This window comes from Ammospiza caudacuta, chromosome 10 (genome assembly GCF_027887145.1).
Source record: "Ammospiza caudacuta isolate bAmmCau1 chromosome 10, bAmmCau1.pri, whole genome shotgun sequence".
In the NCBI taxonomy this organism is placed as follows: Eukaryota; Metazoa; Chordata; class Aves; order Passeriformes; family Passerellidae; genus Ammospiza; species Ammospiza caudacuta.
The window spans coordinates 8,252,804-8,269,732 of NC_080602.1; positions in this window are offsets into that span (position 1 = coordinate 8,252,804).

Below are 16,929 nucleotides of genomic sequence, written 5' to 3' on the forward strand. Positions count from 1 at the left end.
GATTCTGACAGATACCCTCATTGGGTTTAATGTTTTGTATAATATCTTCTTAAGTGAGGAAAGAGCTTGCCTTGATGACTTCCCTCCTCATGCCCAGACTGCTGGCCACAGAGAATAACTCTTTTTCCATTTCTGCATTCTAAGAAGGAGTGTTGTTAGCCCTGATTATATTAAAAACCATTTTTGCCTTAATCAGGCCTTATCTCTGGCACTTGAGAGCTGATGGTTGCTGAAGATTGTAACATACAAAGTCTATCACAAAATATAACAAAAACAAAACACAAAACCAAACCCACTCAAAAATCCCCCTCTAGCTTGATTTCATAGGGATAGGTGAAAAGAAGTCATATGATTAATCTGACCAGTGGAAAGCAAGAAATAGTAATCTCCAGTAGGCAAACTAGTGGAGAAAAGGAGGCTGGAAATAGATTAACAAGATCAGTCATCTTAGGATCAATTCTGGATCAACAAGAGTTAGATCTAAAAGTACCTGAAAATCCTAGGAGTTTGTCACTTAGACTGACCAAAATGAAAGAAAGTAAATACACTTGTACTTACATTAGGGCCACTGGAGTGGGGTTATAGATACATCTGTGCCCAAAGTGCTGTAACTTGTGGTATCTGTTTCTGAGCAGCCCTACTGCTCTGTCCTGGGACTGAACTCAGCTTCAGTTTCTCCAATGATTAAATGCTTACTCCTGGCTGCTCAGGGTTCTCAGACACTTTTTTTGGATTTTTTAATAGGCAGGGACATTGATGTAATGGTTCATTTATCCTGGCTTCGCTTAAATGATTGGTTAAAGTCAAAACTTCTTTTTGTGCCTGGTCTGTCCTCTCTGAATTCAGTGGCTGTTTTGTTTCAATTAGTAGCATGTTTAAAATGACTAAAAATTGGGAAAAGATTAATAAGTTTTAGAAATTATCTGTTAAACTTGAGAAGACAAGTAAGCAGTTCTGCTGGGGTAAAATTAATTATCATTTTTACTGCTTTTGGATGAACATTCTTTGTGCACTCTGTAAACATACTTTGGGCTTAGTCATACCCTACTAGTCTAGCAGAATTGCCAGAGAACAGTAGTAGAGCTGGTGACCAAAAACCAAACAAACATAAAACCTCAAGAAAGCAGTCCATCTTCCCCAAAGCCCAAAAGTTACTTACTGACATCACAGGAAACACCCAAGCTTTGAGGTGCTAGGGCTAAACATACAAGATACATGTGGGTAAAATTAAAGAACTGAAGTATTTATGCTGAGGGTTGGAAGACCTTCAACAAACAAATAAGATTTTACCTTTCTGCAGTTGTGAAGGCCCCAGTTCATGCTGCACCTCAGCTGTTGCAGCACTGGCTGTCAAAATGCCCTGTTGGGGAGGATGGAACAGGAAAGCCTTATAAATATGATTGCCTGGCAAAAGATTTTGAGAATATAGAAACTATAAGTGAGATTGAAATGAAAGCAAGTTTTGAGATTGCTTAGTTACTGAACAACCGGAAAACAATGGTGTGGCCAGCCGAAGGTAATCCCCTCTTGATGAAACAATACCCTCTGCAAGCAGGCAGGTCCAAGAGTCAGAGCAGACCCTGCAGCTTGGCAGATGGGGCCCAAAGAGTAAGATTTAGGGTTTAAAATATAACACAGTATGGTAATGTAGTGATTCTTATAGGTTGTATGGAAATGTTATAGGATATGCATGCTGTGGTAGATTGGTTGATGAGAATCTGAATATTCAACACTGAAGATGATTTATTGTATTGTAATGGGAACTTCGCTCTCTTCCGTTTCTCTTCTCCTCTCTTTTCGAGCTCTCTTATCTCTCTTCTCCCTTATCTCTTTGCTCGCTCTAGCGCTCTTCTTCACGCCCTTTTCTTTCTTTGTCTCTTTGTCTTCCCTCTGCACTTCTTCACCCCCTCCTTTCTACATGCTCTCTGCTCTTAAACCTTTGCCATTGACTCTCTTACACTTTAAGCCTCTCTACTCTCGGGCCTGCTCCGAGCTGTGGCTGCAGCTCCCAGCAGGGCCCTGCACCCAGGCCCTTTGCAATAAACCGATAGTTGCACAACCTGGCTGCAGAGATCTCTCGTCTCCGTCCGTCCCGACCGTGCGTGGCCCCCGTCACTCCAACAGACTCTCCTACAGACTCCCCTACAGTGCCCCAGCCCCACTGCACCTTTCTGGCAGAGGCTGCCCTCCTGTGACACGGGGTGCAGAGCAGAAAGTTGGCTACTTCTCCTCTACCACGGTTTCCAGCCTGACTTACCAGAACCAGCTCACAGCTGTGGCAATTTCAATTAAATGACTACATTATTAGGTTAATGAGCAAAAGCTGTTTTTGCTGCTTCTAGTATGGAAGCACTAACAGAACAAGGGCTCCTCGTAACCACTCCTGAATTGGAGATAATGAATCAAAACCTTTTGGATGCCTTTGAAATTGAGACTGACATGCAGAAAATCTCAGTGTAGTTTTCAGTTCTGCTTCTTTCATGGCTTTGGTCCAAGAAGATCACAATCTACTCTGTGGTTCCTTATTACCTCAATTCACAAATAAACAGTGTAGGCTATAAATTCTTCTGTGTAGGATGATGTTAAGCTGTTAGTTTTGCACAGTGAAGCCTTGGCTTTCTCTGGAGCTATTTAATGTTACTGTAGCTTCAACTAACAATGCCAAACTATTGATTTAGGGATCATAGGGATCATTTAAATTCAGTGTTAATAATATTTGTTCAGCTTTACTCTGTGTATGAACCCCACAAATGAGGAATACTTCCAAGTCCTTGAAACCCCTTCTGTGAATATCCTCTGGAATATTTAAGCCTTTCAATTTACTTTGTGTAGTGCTGAATGTGTGAGCTCTGCAATTAATGAGATCTCTGAGAATGGGGATGTCTCCATCAAATACTGTTTCTTGTAAGGTTTGCACTTAAGTGCTTGCAGGGACCTGACTGTCACTTGTGGGTATCAGTCCTCTCACAGACAGAGAATGGATCTCAAATTCTATAGAAATGGGAGACAAGGAGTGCTGTTAAAAGTGCAGCATTTTGCAGCCCAGTTGGCTAGAATATTTGGAAGGAGATTTTTCCTGAAAATCTTTTGCCTCACTGCTATTCACTCTAGGGAAGCAAAAATCCATGCAGATTTGGCTAGACGTGAATTTTGTTAAATTCATGGTCAAATTAAATGTGAAAAGCACTGTCACACAGGACAATGTTGGGGCACCATAAGTGCCATTAGGAAATAAAGACAGTAAGAGATGCATCTGTTGGGTACCACAATCTTCAGTTTATCCCTCAGGAATGCAAAAAAGTTGAGCAAACCAGAAAGAACCTCAAGTAATGGAGCAATCTAGAATATTGGCCTCAATTTCCAGTGCATTTACAAACTGCTATTACTAACTATGACTCATCAAGATTAAAAAAGGAAAATAATTTAGTCAGGGCTGTTGTCAAGTCAGTATTTAATGTTACTTTTTGTATTTGCTGTGATAAGCAGTAAAATTTGCACACTCCTTGATAAATCATTGTTTAGCAATGTCTAGAGGGTCCAGTAAATGGTTTGAAATTGCCAAAATGTAATAAATGGTTATTTGATAATGAATGAAATTGTTTGAAAATACTGTTAAAGTGTCAAGTTTTAACATATAGAACATTAGTCAAAAGGAGTGCAAACATGGAAACCGTAGTGACACTATAAATATACTGCAACAAATGCATTTATTTGTACAGGGCAAATAGTAGGTGCTGTATACAAACCAGTATAAATTGATATATGAAGTTAATTTCAATCTGTAAAAGTAATTGCATTGGTTTAACTTATTTAACTCTCCTTACAATAATATTTATAGCAGAGCAAGAAAGTAAAGAAATAAATTATGATAAATAGATAAAATACATAGGAAATGGGAATTGTTTTCCAGTTTAATTATGCTGTCACATAAAATTATCACAGAAATACACTATGCCAACCAGAAGAATACATTAAAATCCCATTATGCTGTGCAGAATTGGCTGGTTTGTGTTGCTGTTTATTCCAGAAACAGCTTTTCGTCTTTTCAACTACCATGAAATTTACACTTTGTAAAAAAAATAAAGTGGTGCAAAAAGGACAATAAAGGCTGTGCCAGCTGATGATTGACCTTTAGAACAGAGGTGGGAAGCAAGAATGTGACATCTTTCTCTTCAAGAAAAAATGTGACCACCAGTAAAATCTGAAGAAAAAAATACCCACTCAAAACAAATAATTTTCATTCTTTTTTTCCTCAGACACAATTCCATCTGGAGAGTTTTCCATGGCTATGGCCTCCATACAACATGCTCACATACAGTGGTGATGGGGCATTGTTATCTGTAGTAAGAGCAGGACCAACAAGCAGTCAAAACATTATAGCAAAAAACCATTTGTATTCTTCATCTACACCAGATATTTGTGGTTTCAAACTGAAGTTTATACTATCATTTCTTTTCATGATGCATTATTATGTGTAGTATTTTTATCTTTTTGCTTTCAAGCAACAAAATCACAGCCACATCACAGCCAGAAAAATACATGGATTTCTTTGAAGGGAACTTGGTTTTTCCACTCTGTTTTTTTTTCCAGAACATTTGAAGCTTAGTTCAATTGAAAAAGCTATCTGCTATTTTGTACATAAAAAATACTATAATGCTGTAGTTAATGCTAATAATATGCTGCATTATTTTGACCTCTGAATGATATAATAAATCTTGCTGTTTTTTTTTTAATTTGCAACTTCCAAATCTGAGTGACTAATTTGGAATTGGTGCTTTACTTAATTTAAAAAAAGAAAAAAAGGTGTTACTCTTTAGGATTGCAGTTAATATCTGGAAAATATATTATTCAGAGATTGCAAATTCAGAGGAAAGTTTTTAATAGATACTTCCTTAATTTTTTTAATCTTATTTTTTTAAACATAAATCTTTAGCCTCTGACTGACGAGTTTGATCAATGAGGATAGGCAATACCCTAAGTAGAAAGGAAATCTCTAGAATATGAAATACCTGGGAAGAAAGTACTGTGTGCAAAACCCAGAATTTAAGGCAGCTTTCTGTGTAAGATGAGATTTGGGTCATCAAAGATACTGCTAATATTTGCCATACCTCTGTAAATTAAATTATTGGACTAACTCCGAAACTTTATGCCAGCTCCTTAAAATTATGTGTATGTGGCAAGAATGATTTTTTAAAGCTGTCTATTGCTATAAAAGAATGGCTATAACTAAAGTAAGCTATCATTAGGCTTTGGAAAGGAGCATTTATTATACTTCAAAATGGCCTGTTATTTACAGTTCTTATTATTAAAAAAAATTGAATGTGGAATGCATTCAAATTTCCACAAAGTTGTAATACTGTTAACTTGCCTTCTGACAGCAGCAAATTATATTTTGGCTCACAGGAATGATTTATATCCTTTACACTATCACATAAGCATTTCAAAAGGACAACATCAGTGCACTTTTACACACCTTTTTGGGATGAAGTGCAGTTCAAGCTAATAATTATTAGTAATTAACATTAGAAGTATCACAGTAATGAAAAATTACTGTTAGAAAGGCACAAACACAGAGTAAAAAGAACTAATTATGTCCATCAGATTGAATTATCAACTATTTTGCTTTATGCAGGAAAATATTTATCATCAAAACCATGCAGAAATACTCAACAATAATGTCCTAAATTCAGTGTTTCTCTTGGGTCCTTTGCACTTCCTCCTTAATTATGGCCTCTTGGATTCCAGTGTGTCCTCAGTGGGCTCAGGAGAAACACAACACAAGCAGAATTCAGGACCTTGGGCTGCACATGAAACTGAAAATCAGTAACTTCCAGGAGTAAATGGAAGTATGGAGGTTTCACTTGAAATTCCAGTAGTGGCAGTTCTGTTCCTCTTCAATGGCATAACAGAAGTAATGATTGACTTTAAAAGCATTTTCTGAGGTCTGGTATTTGTCACCTTCCTATGGCAGGCTGTTAATGCTACTTTCCATCCTGTGTTATATACTCATACCTTCAGCAAGAGCACCAAGGTCCTCTTGTCTCTGAACATACTCCTCAAAAGACAAAGAGTTAAACAGAGGTAAAAAAACTATTTCCCTTGCTAGTTTTTTTCATTTTCTAGAAAATTAAACTACCTGTGTAGAGAATCAAGAATTCTATAAAAGAAATTCACTGTGGTGGTTGTGGTATTTTAGTTTTGAAAAATCAGGACATTTTAAAGTGGCAGGTGTTGTTGTAACAGAACAAACAACCCAAAATAAAACTATCTTCAGAAGTCAGGTACAGAACTGAATCTCCCAGACTGAGGAACTATTTATATTATTGAGCAGATGACCACTCAGGGCTTAATAGGAACTAGCAATTAGTGTATGTAAATCAGCTAAGACAGCAGCATCTCAATGGCTGTTCTGCACAGAGGAATAGTTAATTTGGAGGCATACATGTTTCCAGTGCAGATTTTAAAAAGTCACGTTTTCTACTGCTGAAAACCTTAATACCTATAACATTTGTTGTGCATTTTATGATTATTCTTAATGCCCTTGCAAACATATGTAATAAAATGCTAACAAACCATCATCTTCTACTTAATTATGTTTATCTAGATAGATAAAGTTGAGGTTGGGGAAGCCTGTAGTAAAAATATTGTTTCCCACTTGGCATACAGAGACAACATTTACAGCTTAATTATTCCTTGTAATGCTGTAAGAGAAATCTTCCTGTTAATCATACTCAGGAGCAGAGTTGATTAAAAACAGTTGTGGGTGGAGTTTTTCTGTTTGGTTTTTTTGGTGTTCTTTTTTTTGTAGTGAGGTTTAAAAAGTATGTTGACTCACAGTTAAATCCACCTCCCCTCCAGTAGGGGATTTAAATGTGAAGCTTCATTGGCAACTACACAGGGAGCTTCTCTGAGAATGATGAAACACCTTCTATAAGACAAGACAAATATCTCAAAAAATTAATGCTATATTGCCTTCAGAAATTGTGCCTATGGAAAATATCAGAATAATTTGTCTTAATTAAGAGAAATACTTCTATATTTCGGCAACCAAGTACAAGAAAAATAGAGGTCAGTTCTAGAAAACCACTAAATTCCTACAGATTATTTGTGTGCGCAGTGATGGCCACGTGATTAAAGACTGCAGTTTACATTTACTTGTACTTTTCAGTTCTCCATTTGGAATGTTTTAGTAGTGTTTTTTCAAAGCCAAATCTATGGCAATGTCCATGGACCACTAGAAATTAAAAGCAAAAATCAGAAATTGTGTCTTGTGATACAGTTGACTCTCATTGCAAAGATAGCCTAGGAAGTGATTGCTGAGAATCATCAACCTTCATTATAAAGCCTTCATTATTTATTCTTCAGCAGTGACAGCATTCAGTGCAGTGAATGTATTAAAACCAATCACACTTAATTTGTGGAGTAACTCATGGAAATGCCTCCTTTTAATGCTGCAGCTGATGATCTCCATAGGCATAAGATATATCATCCACTGCATTTGCAATGGACAGCTTGGCAAAAGAGCATTGGCATATCTGTCTTGCCTCTAGCCAGCTGTGATTTGATTAATTTCTGTGTTAACTAGCTAACAAATTCCTGTCTGCTGTGTGTTTGGAAGTAGAAACTATGAAAAGTTATTCCCAGAGTACTTTGGGGGAATCTTGGCATAAAGTCTGCCTTAGTTGCCTGAACACAAAAAAAACATCACATCATTTTGAAGGGGTCTGAATGCTGGATATGCAGTGCAGGAATAAAATACTTTTTCTTTCCCCCCCACCTCCCATATGGGAGTAAGCTGTAGTTTGTTAAGCCTTGGTAAGAAAAATAAGAAAAATATACTTTATGTACAAGTGTTGAAAATCTGTTCAGTGAAGATATAAGTAGAAAAAGCCTAATTCAGAATCCCATACACAATATTGCTGAAATATCATTTATCAGCCTAACTAAAATGCTGCAATAATAATTTTTGCATAGATTTGAACTTTTACTTCCACATCATTTATGTAAACTTAGTAATTTACTACGTGACCATTTGCTTTCAATTTTCTGGGCATCGGTGTAGTTCTTGGGTAGCCATTACTATTATGAAATGTTAAATATCAGCTATTATGAAATGTTAAACAATTACATTAGGAGGTTTAACAATTAGATTAGTAGTTACAGAATTATGTTAGCAGTTCTTGAGGATATATTTGGGTTGGAAAAGACTATACTTTGAGAAAACAGCTGGAAAAGTTTTTGGTTTTTTCTTGAAAAAGAAGTTGTGAGAAACAAGTCAAATACTTATTTCCATGGCTCTCTACAGATCACTAGGCTGCAATGCAGAATCTTAACAGAAAAGAAGTAATAATTGATACTGACCAGTCACACCAAGGTATTACACAAAAGGCTGTGGCTTGTTTTCTGATATAATGGCAGAAAAAAAATTGGCATACATGAAAGTACAGTGATTTTTAAAGTGCTTTTAAAAACTGTTTCCTTCATGAGAATTTGTTTTATAAGTGTAAAACAATTGGTACTGATCCCTATACACATCAAGGAAACTTTTTACTTCTCATTAAATCATTATAAAGATGCAGAAGCTTTTAATTTTTTTTTCAGCTAGAGACATTCTAAATAAGACCTGCTTTGAATATCTGAATTATTTTAATGTGCTTTTAAAGAAATGACAGAAAAACAAGGAAAAAAATGACATTTGAATAATGAGCTTTTAGGAGAACTGGTTATGATACTGGGTGATAGCATATATGTTAAAAAGGTAAATAAAAATAAATAATATAACACTGACGTTAACCTTGCCACATAAGGACTTAAAGCTTTTGTAACTCAATATAAGGTACCAGAGAGCCAACTCTCAGCAAGAGAGGAGGCAGCAAACTCATTACTGATCATATGTTCCCTTCAGATCAGTGCCTTTCCACACACTGATCAATTTTTAAGCAGAAGAACAGTCAGAACTGGCCAGTAAAATCTATAACAGAATATTCAGAGGCCTGGAACTTAATGTTTTTTAAACTTGACTCAGACAGGAAGAAGAATTCAAAAATAGTTTAAAATTATTTTATTTCTCTGAAGGAACTTAATATGTTAAATGAGGAAAATACAAAACTCTAATATGTTAATTTGAAAAGCTGAGCCTATATTCCCCAAATGAAGTCGGTCTGCAGACATAGCCCACCTTATTTAAGACACAAGAATGATAATTAGAGTCACTCTCGAGGAAAGCTCTTAATCACAGCTTGCAGTAGCTGATAGCTTGAAATACCTGCCTGACCACTTCCCTGCAAGGGCCTTCCCTGAACTGAAGGTTAACATGTGATGATCACATGGAAAGTCTCTGAATAATTTCATGCCTAGTTATAGTTCAGACAACATGAACTCTCATTTCCTACTCAGTTTTCACATGTAAAGGATTTCATTGAACTATGGGATTCTGGTAATAGTGGGAATTTTTCACTTGATGACATTTGTATCAAGAAGCTTATGAAGCATCATTCAGTGATGTCTGCAGTACCTGTTCAAAAAGACCTGTGCAAGCCCAGAATATTAGAGCATCCTCTTTAAAAGAAATTCAGATATTAGGAAACAAATTTTAAAATTTGTGAATATAGACTAGTTAATACCATCTAAGAGGAGAAAAGAGCTTTTTAATATTTTGGAGTCTCATAAAAAGTCTCCTGGCAGATTTAAAAGGTAAAATCTGGTATGTTTATACTGACATTATAATAATTTTCTCTCAGGACCTGGATCAGCATTTAGCAAATATAAACAACTACAGTATGAATATTACAGTTTCTGAGTTTAACTTACTCATTGACTGCAACAGCTTCAAAAAAACCTCACACATTCAGCACTACACAATGTTAACCTTTGTTGGTGAAACATCACCAACAAAGGTTAACATTGAAAGCCTGATATACATATACAATCAACATATCAACAGCATCTGCCTTCAGTTATAGACATTGCCTGTTGTTTTTCCACTTTTATCTTTACCCAGACCAATTTTCCATTAACTTAATTAATTGTGTTTAAATTTGACAATTTAAACACAAAATAAAACTTTAGGATTAAGCCATTGCTCTGATAAATCCTACTAAATTAAACTAAAACAGTTTTCTTATTCTAGATCTGGATTAAAGGCTCTGACACCAAAGGACAGCTTGATGCTTCAGTTTAACCTTAGGCCTATAGCCATAATTTTGTTGAATTTAAAAATGGACACTGCATTATACTCTAAAACCCAAAGCACATTTTACTTAGGGTGTAAGTACTACACATGGCTTTATCAAATTCTGGGCTAATTGCACTGCTGTTATTGAAATGCAGCTAGGCTGTGTTTTTACATTTTCTTACCCTGTGTAGTAGTAATGCTGAATAATACTAAGAGAGCAGAAGCTGGTATAATGGGAACCTTCTCCTTTTTATAACATGAATAAAACGTTATAAAACATTTATTAAAAATGCTATGGGGAGTCTTGGCAAATTTAATGTCTAATGTCAAGCTACAGGAATGAAAGGTATCATCCAATATTTGCAAATTATATGAAGTCCTTAACAGTAAGCTTAAGTGAAAACTTAAATATCATTATCAGAAAGACTATGGTAAAAATTTTTTGTCTAAGTCTATAGTAAAATTTTAGTTCACAGAGCTGTAAGTCTAGAATGTCTCTCTTGGCAAGGTCTTGTCTCAGTCCTTTGCTCTTGAGACAAAAGTTCCTGTTATCACCCAAACATGACTGATATTTCAGACTGATATGTGGGTGATATTGGCAGAACGTAGAATGCTGAGATTTCCTCACCTTTGAAAGTGATTTATATGTGAGCAGGGTGAACAGAATATAGTGAACAGGGTGAACATGGTGTTGTTTATAAACTGAAATTTTTGATCTTTACACAGCTTTACACTAAAGACCAAATAGAAATGGGCACTTCAGGTAGCAGCAAATTTAGAATCAAGGCGGGGGGGAAAAATATGCATTTGAGTAATTTGCACAAAACCTAACGGAGAAAAAATGCCCCATCACTGTTGAATGAATATTCTATCAAGAGTGCTGCCACATTCTGTTCTACTGAGATTAACTTTACCTGCTGAATGCTGTGAAATTTATTTCAGTGGCCTATGACCACCATATATCAGCATCCGACCCCTATCTATATAAAACAATAAGCATGATCTTAAGGCTGTCTTAAAGGCTGTCTGAGAGATGTATATTTACTGACATATAACCTGACTAAAGCCAAACATCATTACCCCTGTGACTGATTGGAGGGCAGTCATAACTTAACAGTTTTATTTCCCTTCTACAGCTGAGCTCCTTGACCACGCTGGCTGAGCTGACATGGAATTTCAAGTCTTGTTACCAGCTCAATGGTTCTCTTATTTAGAAAAAAAAAAAGAAAGCAGGGGGAGGGGAATGCAGGGAAGACTGGAAAAGAAAAGGCACCTCTTCATTTAGGTTCTCCATCTTGATCATTGCTGATGGGCTATCAATAATTTCAACTTGGTTAAGCAGCTGGCTGAAGGTTAAATAAATTCTGCCTGTTGTTTGCATGAATCATACCTGAACTGAAAAATTTTAATTTGAAGCAATTTTTTTTTGGTTGCTCCTTAGGAAGTTCTTATAGAGTCCAAAATAGGTTCAAAAAGTTACTGTTGTGAAGAGGCACAAGAACAATATTAAAGTCAATGGGGCAAAGAAACGGCACTTTGAAATCTCTAAAAGGAAATGTAAAGGTATGATAAAGGCCTCATATATGTATATACACATTCCCCAGTTCAGATAAGAACAACAAGACCAGAGGTCAGCAGCAATCTTCCAGTGAAAAGGAATTTGCCCAATGGCTTTAACAGATTGTTAAAATCTAAGAGCTGTCTGCTGATTCATGAATGAGCCATGATTTTAAGAGAAAATGAAGTGGCTCATGCCATTTTGCCTGCACTAGGCTCAATTGTCTTGTGCACTACTATTTTGACAACCAGAGAGTTATTTACAGCATGCACAGCTATCTACACATCTCAGTACTAATACTCTGTTCGTAATGCATTCTGTAGACTCAGCATTCCTCTTATTTGCATCAGCATTATTGTTTATTTAAGTATTTACTTCTTGGGAGTATTCCTGTTCTGTTTCAGTAACAAAGCTCAAAGCCCAATATGAATCAAATACACATGCTCTCACATTTAGCTGTAGTTTGGTGATTTTAGAGCAAACACACTCCTTGTTACTGAGACACAAGAAAATGCACGCTGAAATTTGTCTAAAATAATCAGAATAGTTAGTGACTTAAATAGCAGGTGGTGTCCTGTTAAAGGAGGAGGAGAATTATGTTTATAGCTGCTTTGCCTCATACAAGTTTATGTGTATAGTCTACTTTTCCACAAAAGTTGATTTTTTCCTAATCAAATTACCTGCATTTTCTGTAGTTTGCTACTGAAAGGCAGAGAAGCGATTCAGAGAGAGGAGTCAGATTTGGGTCACAAAAGGGCTGCCAGAGAAGGACTTTAGACAAAGACACAGAGAGAGAGGAAAAGGGAAATGGGTTCAAACTGAAAGTGGGCAGGGTTAGAGTAGATATTAGGAAGAAATTCTCCCTGTGAGGATGGTGAGGCCCTGGCACAGGTTGCCCAGAGATGCTCCATCCCTGGAAGTGTTCAAGGCCTAGTTGGATGGGACCCTGAGCAGCCTGGTCTGCTTTCCCTCCTTCAAACTGTACAAATGGCATCATGCATGAAACTATATTTTTTCCAGCCTGCATGTGCTTATTCACTGAAGTCTAAAATGGCATAATTTCTGCCATTTGATTTGTCTTACAGTGAGAGAACAGAGATGGGATCCAGCCTTCTCTGTAAGCTTTCCATGGGGCTTCTCAAACCACCATCTGGATTGTTAACCTCCTGTTTCTTCTCTGGAGGGCAGCATCCCCATGTCACACCAGAGGAGCTTGGAGTCACCACTCCTCCTTTTGACCTTCAAGTGAAGGACTTGCAGACATAATAGTCACCCTAACTCAGATGCAGATTGCTCCAAAACAACATTTTATAGCACAGCTTGCCCTCTAGCTTAACATTTTGTAGCTCCTGCTTCCCAGTCCTACATAATGAAACATTTCAGGGATTACTGACTACATAGCTGGTGTGCTTCATTGGTTTTGAGACAAGAACACTTCTTTGGCTGTGCTTTGTCCTCACACTTCTGGGAACTTTAAGAAACAGAAGGAAAAGGACGTCCCTGCTCAAAGAGTTGTGCAAGTTAAACAAACATAAACCCCAAAGTATTTATCTTACCTCTCCCTCTTTAACAAAAAGCTTGATATGGATATCTTCCTTCAAATTACTTACGGTGAGTTAGAGTCATTGAAGAGTTTGGGTTGGAGAGGACATTCATAGATGTAGCCCAATACCCCTCCAAGTGAACTGGGTTATCTTCTACCAGATCAGCTTGCTCAGAGCCCCATCCAACTTGACCTTGAATGTTTCCAGCAATGGGGCATCTACTGCCTCTCTGGAAAATGTGCTGTGGTTCTTCACTACCCTCATCATAAATAATTTCTTCCATATATCAGGCCTGAATCAACCCTCTTTTAATTTAAAACCATTATGCTTACTAAACTTTAAATTGGGAAAAAATAATTTCCACTATAAAAATAGTTCCTAAGTTCAATCTAAAACTGCTAGTTGTTCATCACTGTCATTTATGTGTCTGTCAATAGCTAAGAAAATACTGTCCTAATAAAACAGTAGGCTGCAATCAGCTATTAATATAATTCAGTGACTTGGCAAAAGCCAAGTGAAAGTTGTTCATTAACTCAAATATTTTTACAAGTTACAGACCCATGGCAGCAATCTCACAACAAGGATATTAACTGGAATAAAGTTATAAAACATTTTATGGAAGCAAAAATACACACAATCATGTTTTATTAACAAATTCTTAACCTTAGAAATTTCAGTGCTCATATTCAAATCCCCCTGTTCAGCTTACCCCAGAGAGAAGGTACTCTTAGAGAGAACCTCTTACTTAGAGAAGGCCTTGTTCCTTCTCTAAGTCCAGTGGACTTTTGCCAGGTATGATTTAAGTAGAAGGATAGTCAAAACAATTGAAAATTTGGAATGTGAAAAAGGTCTGTTACCAATTGCCTCTGTTGGTTGCCATGAAGGGAGCGGGAAAAAAAGAAAAATGTTGTCACAGTCTTCAAAGTTTCATAAAGACACATATCTGAGTTTGCAGTTCTTAGCAAAGCTTCTGCAAAAGCATCAGGTTTTGGTTTTTTAAAAACCCTTTAAGGAATTAAAAGCCAAGTATTGGTATCAGTTCCATACTGACTAAACATAAATTCATTGTATATGTTACAGAGATGCTGGAATTACTGTCAGCTTTTAGGACATTGTATGTGCATGTAAATATATGCACACTATATATATATATATGCTATATATAGATAGACAAATACACACACACACACACACACAAATACACCAAGTGATTTGCAGTATCAGTATTGTCCCACATAAGCAACTGACCATAGTGCCTGATTGGAAAAACTGTCACTTCCAAAAGCAACCAGTACTGAGCAATGGAACACAGAGGGATCACCTCACTACAACTGCACAGCTTATCTGTTTTTTGGGGTTTTCTCCTTTTGGGAAGGCTAATGTGGGGCATTCATGGATTTGTGACACATCAGCTTCTATCCTGAACTTTCTTATACTTCTGTTACATCCTGAGTGATTTTCTTTCAAACAATCTTGTTGATCATAGAATCTCAGAATGTTTTTTAAACATAACGTTTTAAAACTATCTAGCAATACAATTTATTGATATATCTGTAGACAATGTCTCTTTTCTGACTGAATGCTATTTCTTTGGGCGTTCACACCATGTAAAAACTTGTAAAGTGTATTAGCAGAAAAAAAATATACATTAAATACTTTTTTTATTTCCCCTGCCCAGAGGTTCTTTGGCAGGGAAGATGCTCTAATTCTCACCTACCTCAAAATTAGCAATGCATTCTACATGTAAAGAAAACTGTTAACCCAGGAGTCATAAATCAGATTTATTGCAAGAAAGAAGAAACCCTTTTTCTCCATCAGATTCCATTTTTCTCTAACAGTCTCTCAACTGTTACTTTGATAATGTCTGCTTGATTCGGGATCTTCCAAGCCACATTATGTTCATCTGATGGTAGAATTTATCTTCTCAGGCAACAAATTTGGAGACCAGAATTTATCCACCAAGAGATTTAATTCCACTGAAGGGTAAATTAAGGTGGATTTGTAATGTCTTTGTTTAGCCTAAAAAATTAAATATATTGAAAAAGTTGAAAGCAGATTTAATTTAAAAGAAAAGGAAGGCCATTATATAAACAGCAGCAGATCTCATCCAGAATATGTCACATAAATATCATACTATCAAACAAGAAATGTAAATTATCATACATACTCTATAATTGAAAAGTGTATTATACATTAGTGAAGTCACCCATTTATCTAATCATAATCAGTTCCAATAAAATCTCATTTAGGAAAGTTGAATGTAGTTCAGGGTGGATGGTTATGAGGATATCACTCATGTGAGTATGCACCGAAACAGTTTTGAAAGATAGTTTGTATACATAGAAATCCAATTATTGCCTACCTCATCTGAAAGGAACTTTCTCTGATAAGGGCTAAAACTGTGGCATTCAGAACTACCATAAAAGTAAAGCAAGTATACTGAGCAATGGCTTTAAATGTTTTTTAAAAAAATGTGTACTCCAACAAGACATTTGCAAAAGTCAGTACATTAAAAATCCATGTTATTCTTGTAAGAGAGGCTTTAAAAGCAGAGAAAAAACCTGACATGTCATTTGAAAGTTCTGGTGATTTACAACAGACTGGATCCAAACCTCTCATGATTGGTTATAAATCCAACCTTTCAGCAGTAGAAGTTCTAATTTACCAAACATTTGCAAGTCTGTTGCAAAAGTTGCTGAAGTGCAACAATTTTCTATCTCTGCTACTCTTCTGCTGTAGCGTTTTAGGTAAAAAAGTCTGCAGACAGGAGAAATAAGTGATTTTATTGAGCTTGTTGACATAAACCCCAACAAAACCGGCTAATTTTCCTATTCATAAATTGCAAATGAATTATGGAAACATTTGCTATCTGGATTTCAATAACAATGCTGGTGACTTAATCCAGCAATAAATTAATCTGAATAGAATGTATGTCATGACTGCAGCAGAAGAAGCAGTTCATGGTGAATATGTGATTTGGTATCATGAGTGCTTCTGAAGTTAGCATGACTGTTTCTTTAATTTTGTTTCTCTATTTGTTGTTCAAAGCTGCTCATCTAATTACTTGCAAAAATTTCTCTTAAACTGTGGATTATTTATTATACACCTATCACTCTTCCAACATTGCTGCCTCAGCTAGACTGATCTTGTCTCTTCTACATGCTACAAAATTCAAACTTTCTAAAGAGCTGGTCTGCACTGCATTGTGAATACTCACATGTGTACATATGGATGACAATATTTACATGCAGATACATTCAAACCATTTGTGAATTCAAACTATTATGGCCAATAGCATAGAGTTACAACCCAAATATCTACATGTCTTTGCTAAATGGGCTACAAGAAGATAGAAAACAAACTTGAAAAAAAGAATAGCCATATATCCTCTGGAATTTTTTTGGTACTTACTATGCTCCAGGTATCAGTACCCACCAATAGCCATCAAATACTGTGATTCCACCATATTTCTTATGTTGTGTTTTGTTTGTTTCTTCACAAAATCCAGTGGATTCTGAACAAGGGGCTTCTTCAGAAACCCATGGGGGAAGAAAAAGCTATTTTAACTACCCTGGTTTTGCAGCTGTAGCTAGCCCTGATTTGCTCAGCTAGATGTGCAACCATACATAGATGCAATTTATCCAATTTTAATA